This window comes from Chlorocebus sabaeus, chromosome 27 (genome assembly GCF_047675955.1).
Source record: "Chlorocebus sabaeus isolate Y175 chromosome 27, mChlSab1.0.hap1, whole genome shotgun sequence".
Classification (NCBI taxonomy): Eukaryota; Metazoa; Chordata; class Mammalia; order Primates; family Cercopithecidae; genus Chlorocebus; species Chlorocebus sabaeus.
In genome coordinates, this window is record NC_132930.1 from 12,137,269 (window position 1) to 12,150,187 (window position 12,919).

General features: G+C 40.0%; 1 long non-coding RNA gene across 1 annotated transcript in view; it reads left to right on the plus strand.

Moving 5' to 3' along the window:
• The first annotated feature begins 3,893 nt into the window (after positions 1 to 3,893).
• The window catches only part of LOC119627713 (uncharacterized), a 36,398-nt gene continuing 27,372 nt past the window's right edge, over positions 3,894 to 12,919 (plus strand). Inside the window, exons 1-2 of the long non-coding RNA XR_005243942.2 lie at positions 3,894 to 4,196; positions 9,411 to 9,492. This is a non-coding gene — a long non-coding RNA (uncharacterized lncRNA). The remainder of the gene's footprint in view (positions 4,197 to 9,410; positions 9,493 to 12,919) is intronic.

A 12,919-nucleotide genomic window follows, 5' to 3' on the forward strand; every position in this document is an offset into this window, starting at 1 on the left:
CTATTATACATGGAGAAAAGGAGAAGGGACAGAAAAAGTAGTTGAAGAAATGATAGTTGAAATATTTCAAACTTTGATGAAAACTATTTCATAAATCTAAGAAGCTTAAGGAACCAGGAGCTGAAAAAAATTCATTAAAAAAAATTTAGATCTAGGCATGGTGGCATGCACTTTTGTAGTCCCAGGTACTAGAGAGGCTGAGGTGGTAAGATTGTTTGAGCCTAGGGTTTGAGACCAGCTGGGGCAACATAATAAGACCCCATCTCCATAAATAAAATGAAATAAAGAAACAAAGGCACATAATCAAGTTGCCGAAGACCAGTGTTGCACAGAAAATCTTAAAGGCAATCAGAGAAGAATACACATTATATACAGAACAGACATCAGAAGGATCACAGACTTCATTTCACCTCCAGCTTTGTAAGCCTGAAGACAATGAAATAACATCTTTAGAGTGCTCAAAGAAAAAGGCAGCCTAGCATTCTATATTTAATGAAAACATCTTCAAAAACAAAGATGAAATAAAGTTTATCAGACAAAACTTGAGGGAATTTGTTGTCGGCAGATATATACAACAAGAAATGTTTAAAGGAAATTATTCAGGCGAAAGCAAAATGATACCAGATGGAAACTTGAAAGACACTCTTTCAGAAGTGGTAAATATGTGGGCAAATAGAAAAGACTGTGTTCTTATTTTTAAATTTCTTGAAAAGTTAATTGACTGCATGAAGCAAAAACAATAACACTGGATTTTTGAGATATATCAAATATATATGAATAGAAGTGAAATATTTGACCACAGCTTGAAGGACAGGATAGGGAGAAATGGAAGTCTATATAGATGCTTCTTAATTTATGATGGGGTTACAGCCTGATAAACCCATCGTAAGTAGAAAATATCATAAGTCAAAACTGGCGTTTTATGGACACGATGGGATGCAAAACCACAAAACACAGTATCAAAAAACACTGGCAACACAGTACACTGTAGAGTATCTGTTGTTTACCTTCGTGACTGCATGGCTGACTGGCAGCTGTGGCTTACTGCCACTGCCCAGCATTGCAACAGACTATCACACAGCATATTGCTAGCCAAGGAAAAGATCAAAATTTAAAATCCAAAGTATGATTTCTACTGAATGTGTATTGCTTTCCCACCATCATAAAGTCAAACCATCGTAAGCCTATAGCTATAAGAGTTTTACATTACATATCAAGTAGTATAATATTAGTTGAACATGTATTATGAGTTAGAAATGCATATTTTAAAAAGTAGGAAAATTATGAAAAAATAAAGTTCTATGTATATACATAAACATATATGTGTGTTTGTGTATATACATATATATGTATCTCCAGCAATAGAGATAAAATGAAATATTAAAAAGCACTAATTAATTCAAAAGAAGCAGAAAAAAAGAAACAATAACAAGGAGAGATGAGTCTAATAGAAAACCAATAACAAATAGTAGATTTAAATTCAGCCATATTGATAATTATGTTAAGTGTAAGTGGTTTAAACACTCCAATTAAAAAGTCAGAGGTTGTCAGACTGGTTAAAAAAAGCAAGATCCTATTATGTGCTGTGTACAAGGAAACTACTTTATAGAACAGAAAGTTAGAATTAAAAGGATGGAAAAAGATATACTATGCAAACATGAATTACAAGAAAACTAGACTGGCTATGTTAATATCAGAGCAGACAATATAAAAAGGAATATTACTAGGAATAAGGAGGGACTTTTCATAATGATAAAGACATCAATTCATCTGGGTGATATGACAATCCTAAATGTACTCGAACTTCAAAGTACATGTAGCAAAACCTGACAGAACTGAAAGGAAATTTTTTAAAAACCCCACAATTACAGTTACAGATTTCAATACTCTTCACTTAGCAATCAGTAAAGAAGTAAGACAGAAAATCAGCAAGGATATAGAAGACAGTACCAGTCAACTGGACCTGACTGCACTCTGTCCAATGATAGCAGAATATATATTCTTTTCAAGTTCACATGGAACATTAACCAAAAGAGACTATATGTTAATCATAAACAAGTTCCAACAAGTTTAAAAGTATTGAAATCATAGAGTATGTCCTCCACTCATAATGAAATTCAATTAGAAATCAATAACAGCTATTTGAGAGATCTCCAAATATTTAGGAATTAAGCAATAGACGACTAAACAACACATGGCTCAGAGAAGAAATCACAAGAGAACTTAAAAAATATTTTGAACTGACTAAAAATGAAAACACACATATCAAAAGTGTGGGATGTAGATGTAGCTACAGCAGTGTCTCAAGGGAAATGTAAAATATTAAGTGTTCATATTAGAAAATATGAAAGGTCTAAAATTAGCAATCTAAAATACTGCCTTAAAAAATCAAGACATGGAAGACAAATTAAACCCAAAGAAAACAGAAGGGAGAAAATAACAAAGACAAAAGCAGAAATCAATAAAATAGGCCCAGATGGCTTCGGTTGTGAATTCTATCAAACATTTAAGAAAGATATATACCAATGTTTTACAAACTCTTTGAAACTAGGAGGATGAAATACTGCCCAGTTCATCTTAAGAGGCTAGCATCATCTTGGTGTAAAATCTGACAGATATTACAAGGGGAAAAAAGAGAAAAACAACAACTAGAAACTAATATCCTTCATAAACATAGATGTAAAAATTCTTAGCAAAATACTAGCAAATTGTGTGCAACACTCTCTTAAATAATGTCTCATGGCCAAGTGGGAGTTATTGCAGGAATGTGTGAGCAGCTAGAGGAAGACTATTGAAGGTGGGGGTGTATGACAATGGGAAGTACAAATAAAAGTGAAATGAGAGCACCTTTGGCTCCAATAGTCTTGATTTCTATTTTGACTGTGGTCAACATTACCAAGCATTTACTACATTCCAGGAAACATGTTCAGAGCTTTATGTGGATTGTTTTGTCTTTATTAGAACCCCATGAGGTAGGTACTGTTGTGGGCATTTTATAGATGAGTGAACTAAGGCACAGAGAAATTTGAGAACTTGTCTGCAGTCCCCTGGCTGTTAAGATTTGGATCAATGGTTGTCAGACTTCAGTCCCTGCACTCTTTATTAATGTGCCACTTTGCACAGAACTGCTCATTTTCTTTGCTTTTGCCTAGCAAGGCTTATTTCATCAATCTGAAACACTTATCCACTTTTTTGGTCCATAATTAAGAACTGATCTCTGAATCAAAATGCTAACTACTTTCAAATGCAGAATATTTCCAAAATAAAAGTATGTTTCTTAAATTACAAAAGTCATAATAGGACATTGGAAGATATGTTCCATTATCCCCTCCTCAATTTTGATGTGGTTACAAATATTGTGGTGTCCAAGAAGTGGAAAAAAATCCTTTCCCCTGCTATGTGTAGAACAAAATGCTTTTACTTTTCATTATGTGTAGACCTAGATTTCAGTGCTGGCACGGTGGCTTGATGGCATATAGACCTGGGCAAGTTCTTTAAGCCCTGTGAGCTTCATTCCCCATTTGTAAGATGGAACAGTTCTGCCTTCCACACAGGATAGTGTGAGGATTAGAAAGCTATCCAGGCACACTTCAATTTTATTTTCTTCCCTCTGCTTTTCCCTGACTTTTTCTCCTTGATGCTGCTTCCCTGGAGTCTCAGAAGTTTGAATCTCTCAAGAAAAATGTTTATCAAATTTTTAATTTTTTAATTTTTATTTTCTATGTTGATCTTATCTTACATAATTTCAAACTTGTTTTGACCATTGTCCACTGTAAGAAATATGCTTTACTTCATAAAACAGTACATACATTATACACAAATGTATGTATTATGAACGTCATCACCCAATTTACAGTACACACTGGGAAAGTTATTATTTTGAAAGTAATACCTACGCTGGGCCAATAAGAATAAAGCAGGGTGTTCTGGGCAAATTGGGCCACATGTCCCCAAATCACTTGACCTTATGTATTTGGATGCACTCTGTTTTCTTGTATTCTAGCTAATTTAAAAAATGCTTTTCAGGACCTATTAGATTAATTTTGTAACCCACTAATGAGTCTAAACCGAGCATTTCTGCTTACCTCTAGAGAAGAACTTGTCTGACTACTCCAATATTCTTGGTTGCAGAAGTGCTGAAGATGAGCATACACATATATGGAGAATTTCTAGAGAATTCAGCTGCTCAGAACAAGGTGCATTCCAATTGCCAGAGCTACACTCATTCTAACTCTCTTCATTCATTCTCTAGCCATTCTTTCATTCACTCATTTGTCAAATGCTTTGAGCGCATTCTGTATTACCAAATGCTGGAAGCTATCAGACACTGGGTGCTGGGACATGGTTTCTGCCCTTGAGGAGTTCCTGTGTTCTGGTGGGACTGACACAAAAATAATCACAGGATAGGGAAATGAGTGACACCTTAGAGGTGAACAAAAGGCCTTAGGAACATGGAAGAAAGATCCACCAGCTGTGCCAGGGAAAGGGACTGGGTTCTGAGAAATAGAGTTAACATTGAAATTGATCAAGTTCTTGAGCAAGATGTGGATGCACTCAGGGAGTGAGAGGAGCTACTCAAACCGGCCAGCACGCTGCTCAAGGCAGCTCACAAGCTGATGTACACGATCTTTTACTACCAGAGTTAGTATGTATGTGTATCTATTTCTGTTGTTTTTCTCAAACTTAGGTTAAACTTCATGAGCTTATGTCACTTCATGACACCCCCTCTATATCTGTCTCCCCAACCTAGTTTTTTTTTTTTTTGAGACAGAGTTTCGTGCTTGTTTCCCAGTTTGGAGTGCAATGGCATGATCTTGGCTCACTGCAACCTCCACCTCCCAGTTTCAAACGATTCTCCTGCCTCAGCTTCCCAAGCAGCTGGGATTACAGGCGCCCATCACCATGCTCAGCTAATTTTTGTGTTTTTAGTAGAGATGGGGGTTTCACCATACTGGCCAGGCTGGTCTTGAACTCCTGACCTTGCGATCTGCCTGCCTCGGCCTCCCAAAGTACTGGGATTACAGGTGTGAGCCACCGCGACCGGCCTCCTCAACCTGGTTTTTTAACATACAACGAATGGGTGTGAGTTCCCTCTTCTCCTTTCTTCTTTCATCCAACTTACTCAGCTCTCTTTTTCTTCACAGCACTTTTCATCTTCTAAGAATACTATATAATTTACTGATCTATGATGTTGACTATCTGTTTCTTCCTAGAATGTAAGGAGAAGATTGGTCTGGAATATTTTTTTTTTTTTTTTTTTTTTTTTTTTTTTACTGTAGTGTCTCCCGGTTCCTAGAAGGGTGCCTAGTATGTACATAGTAGGTTCCTGATAAATGTTGGGAATGCCTTGAAAGGGTTAGCAAATTTCCATTTCCAGGACATAGTTACTGTCCTCTTAGGTTGGAAGGAAAGTGTAAAAAATAAAGGCCTACAAAGGATCATTTCTAAAAGCATCCTTTTCCTCTCCCGGCTTCAACGGTACTTACTGGTCATCTGCTCTGGGTTAGCCCTGCTCTCGGATTTCAAGAAGAGCAAAACAGATCCCATCCTATTTTCATGGATGTCTCCTGCCAGAGTGGAAGCAGATGTTAATGAACTACATTATTGAAAATTTGGGATAACTGCTAAAGAAAACAAGTGGAGTATTTTATGCTTTTGTTATGAAAGCATGAAATAGCAGCACATGACGTGGCCTGGGAAGCCAGGGAAGTTATTTTTAAGCTGAGTAGAAGTCAACTCAGTGAAAGAAAGGAGTGGGAGAGAGAGCATTCAGGCAGAAGAAATACAATGACAAAGGTCATGGTGTGGGAGAGAGAATGGCTGAGTGTCCCAGGTGTGGTAGGAGTCAGGGTGAGGGAAGAGGGGCTCAGCATTATAGAGGAGGTAGGTCGGGCAGACTGCACAGCTGGGCACATGCACCAAGGGGCTGGCCCTTTAGCCAGAGAGCAAAGAGGAGCCATGGGCAGGTTGAGAGCTGGTGAGTAAAGAGAGAGTTTTGGCTAAAGCATGGACAGTGGATTGGAGAGTATGGCACAGAGGATATAGGGAAGCAAGGTAGGAGGGTGCTGCCATGGTCGAAGCAAGATGTGATAGTTGGAGTGGAAATGAAGAGAAATGGGCAGATTAGAGAAATATTTAGGAGATAGAATTGAAGTTAATGGTTGTCCTGATTCCAAAAAAATGGGTGACAGCTTGTCCGTATAAAGTTTTGAATGTGTCTACAAACCAGAATGTAAATAAAGCAGCATCTTGACTTGTTTGTCCTTATTCTCTGTGATATGTACAAACATATTAGTAAAGAAATAAGCCTGCCTCTGGTTGGTGGGCCTTCTGGGAAGGAAAATGAGAAATACTATTGGGAAGTCCTGGTGTCATTGAGGGAGAGATAATAAAAAGGTGTGTGTGTGTGCACACTGTGGTATGGAATCATAGAACCCTGCCTCACCTCTTTTACACCCTTTCTTCTAGGCCTGCTTCTTTCTTTCCACATATACTTTTCAGCATATACCCATTTAAATCAGTGGTTCTTTATTTTTTATATTTTTACTTATTTATTTATTTATTATCCTTGCCAGCAGGAAGTCAAAAATCAGTGGTTCTTAATGTTCCTTGGCCCCTATCCTGAGAATAATGCACAACCAATAAGCACAGAACATTTTATATTATATGTCAGGGGCCTTGGGACCACAGGTTGAGAATCTCAGGATAGCAGAGTTTATAAGAAAGCAATTCATAGACAAAAATACATTTAGTCAATAAATATGTGAAAAGCTGGTCGAGTGCATTAACAACAACAACAAAAAGCCAACAGAACCAATCATGAGATAGCATTTTTCCTGTCTCAGATTGGCAAAGTTTCAAAGGCTTGATAGTTCCCACCTTTGGCCATTGTGGGCGGAGATGAGCAGTCTTGTATAACCCTGGGCGAACATAAAATGAAACAACTTTTTAGAGAGCAATTAGGCAGTAGCTTTCAAAATTTTAAATGCATAGGTTCTTTAAACCTACTAATTTGAAGTCTAAGAAACTGTCCTTTAGGAAAACAAACATAGATATGCAAATAGTCAAGGATGTTCACTGCAGCAACAACTAGGAAATTAGGAACTGCTTGAATGACCACCAACAAAGAAATGGTTCAATTAATTTTTAAATATACCCATCCCATACAGTGGAATGCTGTGTAGTCAAAAAGAATGAGATCTATCTGTACTGATAATTAAGTGAAAAAGGCAAGTTGCAGACCAACATATGTGGCACAATACTTTCTCTTTTAGAGAACTCACAAAACATTATTTGTGTTGGACATAAATGCCTTTTTTTTTTTTTTTTTTTGAGATGAAGTCTCGCTCTGTAGCCCAGGCTGGAGTGCAGTGGCACAACTCAGCGCACTGCAAGCTCCGCCTCCCGGGTTCATGCCATTCTCCTGCCTCAGCCTCCCGAGTAGCTGGGACTACAGGTGCCCGCCACTATACCCGGCTAATTTTTTGTATTTTTAGTAGAGACGGGGTTTCACCGAGTTAGCCAGGATGGTCTCGCTCTCCTGACCTCATGGTCCACCCACCTCGGCCTCCCAAGGTGCTGGGATTACAGGCGTGAGCCACTGCACCCGGCCCATAAATGCTTTTGTATATATTTGTGTATGCTTAGGTAAAATATACGTGGATTTCTCTGAAACTCATAACGGGGATTAACTCTGGGGAGTAGGTTTTGGTTGAGGAGATTGAAATATTCTCCTTTTAATTTTATGCACTTCTATACAGTTTGAACTATTTTAAAATTTGAGCTGTGCCTCAGTCTCCTCCCCTGATTAAAAGAGTTCAGTGACATCCCAGTATTTTGGGGATCAAGTCCAAACTCCTGAATGTGGCACTGCAGGTTTTCTTGGCCTGGCAATGTGTCTGCCTCTTCAGTATCTTCTGCAACCCTCCAACCCGTAGACTCTGTTCTCACTGGAACTCACTAGGATGTGGGGTTCCCCAGGTGCTCTGTCGCCCAGGCTGGAGTACAATGGCGCAATCTCGGCTCACTGCAACCTCCTCCTCCCGGGTTCAAGTGATTCTTGTGCCTCAGCCTCCTGAGTAGCTGGGATGACAGGTGTGCACCACCAGACCCAGCTTATTTTTTCAGTAGAGACGGGGTATTGCCACGTTGGCCAGGCTGGTCTCGAACTCCTAGCCTTAAATGATCAGCCTGCCTCGGCCTCCCAAAGTGCTGGGATTACAGGCGTGAGCCACCGCACCCGGCCAGGATTCTCCATGACTTCTGATATGCTTTAGCTTTACAAAGGATGCTCGTGGCCTGTAGTGGCATCCTCAGCTGCCAAGGCTCAGTGTGTCATCTTATCTGGAAGATCTGGCCCACTCACCTCTATCCATCTGGGTACAATGCTGCTCCTAAATGCTCCCAGGTACCCCAGGCATACCTCCTGTGTTCTATCACTTGTGCCCTCCTGGGTATCAGTCTCCTGTTGCTCCCTAGGTGACAACACCCTGAAGGCAGAGGCTGTGCTTTGCGTCTCTGTGTCCTTATTGCATGCATGGCTCACTACCTGGCTCCAGGAGGCCCTCCCTTGGAAAGCATCCACCCCTGACCCCCACTTCATGGGATCAACTCATTGGCAGCCTCAAAGAAGTAAGAGAGACTGAGTTTTAAGTCCTTGCAAAGGCTGGGCATGGTGGCTCACGCCTGTAATCCCAGCACTTTGGGAGGCCGAGGCAGGCGGATCACGAGGTCAGGAGATCGAGATGATCCTGGCTAACACGGTGAAACCCCGTCTCTACTAAAAATACAAAAAATTAGCCGGGCGTGGTGGCAGGCACCTGTAGTCCCAGCTACTTGGGAGGCTGAGGCAGGAGAATGGCATAAACCCGGGAGGCGGAGCTTGCAGTGAGCCAAGATAGCACCACTGCACTCCAGCCTGGGCTACAGAGCAAGACTCCATCTCAAAAAAAAAAAAAAAAAAGGCCTTGCAAATGACTTCTTTACATAGAGCCTAAATTAAAATTTGGAATCACAAAACACAGCATTTTAGAATCTGGAAAGGATTTAGGAGTTATCTAGGGAAGTTGTTTTCAATCAAGAGTTGGTGAACTAGTACAAGTCTGAGGCACAGTTTTCACACTGCAGGGCAAAATGAGAAAAACATGAGCAATGGAGCAGATTAAAAAAATAAAAATCAGGTTACATGCATTACGTTTAAGGAGGTTTCTTATTCAGAGAGTATGTTGCCCTCCTCCCATTTTAAGGTTATTTATGGATGATACACTAGTAGGTGGTTGTGGTGTGTTTTTATTTCCTTGGTAACCCTGCATTAGTTGTTAGTTCCTTCTTGATTTTTTTTTTTTTTGAGATTAATTGGTCTATTAAATCTAAAATTCTGGAAACCCTGGCTCTTGTGTCTTTCCCCTCAGAACTGAGATCCAGAGAGATGATGACTTTGCCCATAAACCGAACAAATAAATGCATGTGTCAGTCCTGTGTCCTTCTGCTGTGGTATGTAGTGCAGTTGTGTACTTTAAAAAATATTGTCTATCTTTGGTGTGATTGGTTTTCTGTTCAGCATTTTAAATTCAGAAATGAACCAGTCAGTTAACATATTTGTTGTATTGCAATTGGAAACAGGCTTGCTCTCTCAGAAGCGTCTGTAACCATATGGTATTACTGTCTGTCAGTATTTGGTGAAGTTTTAAGAAATGTCAGAGTTCTGAAGTTATATATTAAATATATGTAATGTTATTATTGACTTTGATATGAAAATAAAGACTGTTCTCTTTCAATTTTTGAATGCTTACTAAGTTTGAAGATGCTGTAAGCACCTTAAAAAAGAATTTAAATGACTGAATTTGGCTATTGCTATAATTCTGCTTTTTAACATCTGAATACTGTTCAACTGAGAAATTCCACTTCTAAGAGCTTATCATAAGAAAATAATGAGAGATACATTATGCAAAGATGTATGTACAAAGCTGTTCATTAAAGCATTTGTGTTAAACATCAGAAATACCTTAAATGTCCAATAATAGGAAATTGGTTAAATACATTTTGTTACAGTCATTTAATGAAAAGTACTTTGGTTATTAATAATGGCTATACAGTGGACCCTTGAACAACATGGGTTTGAACTCTGCAGGCCCACTTATGCATGGATTTTCTTCCTCCTCTGTTGCCCTTGAGACAGCAAGACCAACCCCACCTCTTCCTTTTCCTCATCCTGTTCAACGTCAAGACTACGAAGATGGAGACTTTTTTTAAAATTTTATTTTTTGAGACAGAGTCTTGCTCTGTCTTTTAGGCTGGAGTGCAATGACGTGGTCTTGGTTCACTGCAACCTCTGCCTTCCAGGTACAAGTGATTCTCCCGCCTCAGCCTCCTGAGTAACTGGGACTACAGGTGTGTGTCACCACACCCAGCTAATTTTTGTATTTTTACTAGAGACAGGGTTTTGCCACTTTGGGCAGGCTGGTCTCAAACTGCTGACCTTGTGATCCACCCGTCTTGGCCTTCCAAAGTGCTGGGATTACAGGCGTGGGCCACTGCACAGGGCCAAAGGTGAAGACTTTTATGTTGATCCATTGCCACTTAATGAATAGTAAATATATATTCCCTTCTTTATGATTTTCTTAGTAACATTTTCTTTTCTCTAGCTTACTTTATTGTAAGAATACAGCATGTAATACATATAACATACAAAATATGTATTAATTGATGGTTTATGTTATTGGTAAGGCTACTGGTCAGCAGTAGGCTGGCAGTAGTTAAGTTTTGGGGAAATTGAAAGTTATCTGCAGAATTCTGACTGTGGGATTTGTTGGGGATAGGTACCCCTAATCCCTGTGCTGTTCAAGGGTCAGCTGCATTTTTATCTTTTACGTTCTTGTCTAAATTTTCTAATTTTTGTCTACCACAATTACATTATATTTCTATAACTAAAAAGTGAGAAAATTTGACTAGCTCAATGCTTTGTACAGAATAATGTTCCTTGTTTTTCATTTGCTTTTTTTCAACTTGACGTTGTTGGTTAATATAATTTGACAGCCAATCAAAGTTCAGTATATGCAGATTCTAAGTTGTAATTTTTCGATTTCACCTTTTACATCTTCTATTTTTATGTAGTTTTTCTTTCCTGAGACTAAACTGCTGTAAATCAGCACATAGTCCAACAGGAAGCTGTCATTTTCACTTTCAGCACTGTGCTGTCATGCAAGTTCTTATTGGAGGTTCTAATTAAGTATCAATAGGGACAAGCACCATAAACCCAAAGATCTACAAGACATTTGAAGAAGTAATTGTCTAAATATTTCTTCCCCCCCCCCCCCTTTTTTTTTGAGATAGAGTCTCACTCTGTCTCCCAGGCTGGAGTGCAGTGGTGTGATCTCTGCTCACTGCAACCTCCGCCTCGTGGGTTAAAGCGATTCTCCTGTCTCAGCCTCTCAAGTAGCTGGGATTACAGGTGCACACCACCACGCCCAGCTAATTTTTGTATTTTTAGCAGAGACGGGGTTTCACTAGGTTGGCCAGGCTGGTTTCTAACTCCTGACTTCAGGTGATCTGCCTGCCTCGGCCTCCCAAAGTGCTGGGATTACAGGCATGAGCCACCGCGCCCAGTCAATATTTCTTTTTTTCTCTAGACCCAACTGCATCTTAGCTCAGAGTAGGAATATTGGCCATGAGATTTTCTAGGCTTGCAGCCTGTTGGCCTAAAAACTAGAAAGAAGCATCCTTGGTGTTTCCAGCCCCAAAGTAGTCTCCTTGAAAAAGGAAGATAGTAGGAGCTTGATTATATCGTGACTGTGTGTGCCTGTGTCTGTGCCCACTTGTGTGTGTGCCAGAGAGGGAGGGAAGGTGAGTTGGAATGGGTAAATGGGTTTCTGGTATCTTTGGCACTAGGTTAGTTTGCCTTTTTATAGCTCACAATCTCCAGTCGTTCTTCCTAGTAGCTATCCTACTTTTAAATAAAGAATTAGGCTGGGCACGGTGGCTCATGCCTGTAATCCCAGCACTTTGGGAGGCCAAGGTGGGTGGATCACCTGAGGTCAGGAATTCGAGACCAGCCTGGCCAACATGGCAAAACCCCATCTCTACAAAGAATACAAAAATTAGCCAGGCATGGTGGCGGGCAGCTGCAATCCCAGCTACTTGAGAAATTGAGGTGGGAGAATCGCTTGAATCTAGGAGGCGAAAGTTGTGGTGAGCCGAGACTGCACCACTGCGCTTCAGCCTGGGAGGCAGAGTGAGACTCCATTTCAAAAAAAAAGAATTGATTACTTGTTCTATATCTGATTCTCTAGATTGGAAGAGACACGAGGGCAGAACCATGTCTTTCCCTCTCTCCCACTACTTCCTCAGGGCCTTTTTGTATATACAGTGAAGATTTCATAAATATTTGTTGAATGAATGCCTGTATGGGTTTTAAAAACTTGTCTTTCTCCTCTTTTTTTTTTTTTTTTTCAACCTGGCTAACAGCTTCTATGGCTGTCGTAGCTTGCTTTCTTCTTCTTCTTGCTACTTCTTGAAGCCATTTCTAGACGAGAACTATACCATCAGACTGAAAGAGGTACTTGGCTGCTTCTGCAGCAGAAGGTAGGCCCACCCCTCCATCTGTAGTGATCTCAGAAGGGCGGGATCTAGGCCCCAGCCTTGTTTGTGGATTGAGGTTTGCTCCTCCTTTTTTTCTAGCTGTTCCTAAGCTCTAGGTAGTGCTGTACCAAAAGCCAAGGATCTGTCTCAACGTCTGCAGTAACACAGGGCTGCCCTAAACACAGTTGCCTTTTTAGGAAAACTGATTTGGATGAGAACAACCATCTTTAATTTGTGCAACGTACTGTCTTTTATCATGGAAGCGCATGGTGAAGGCAGAGGTTTTTGTTTACTGCTATTTCCACCCTTAAGAACCGTGCGTGAATGCCCGCTCTGTGAGCCC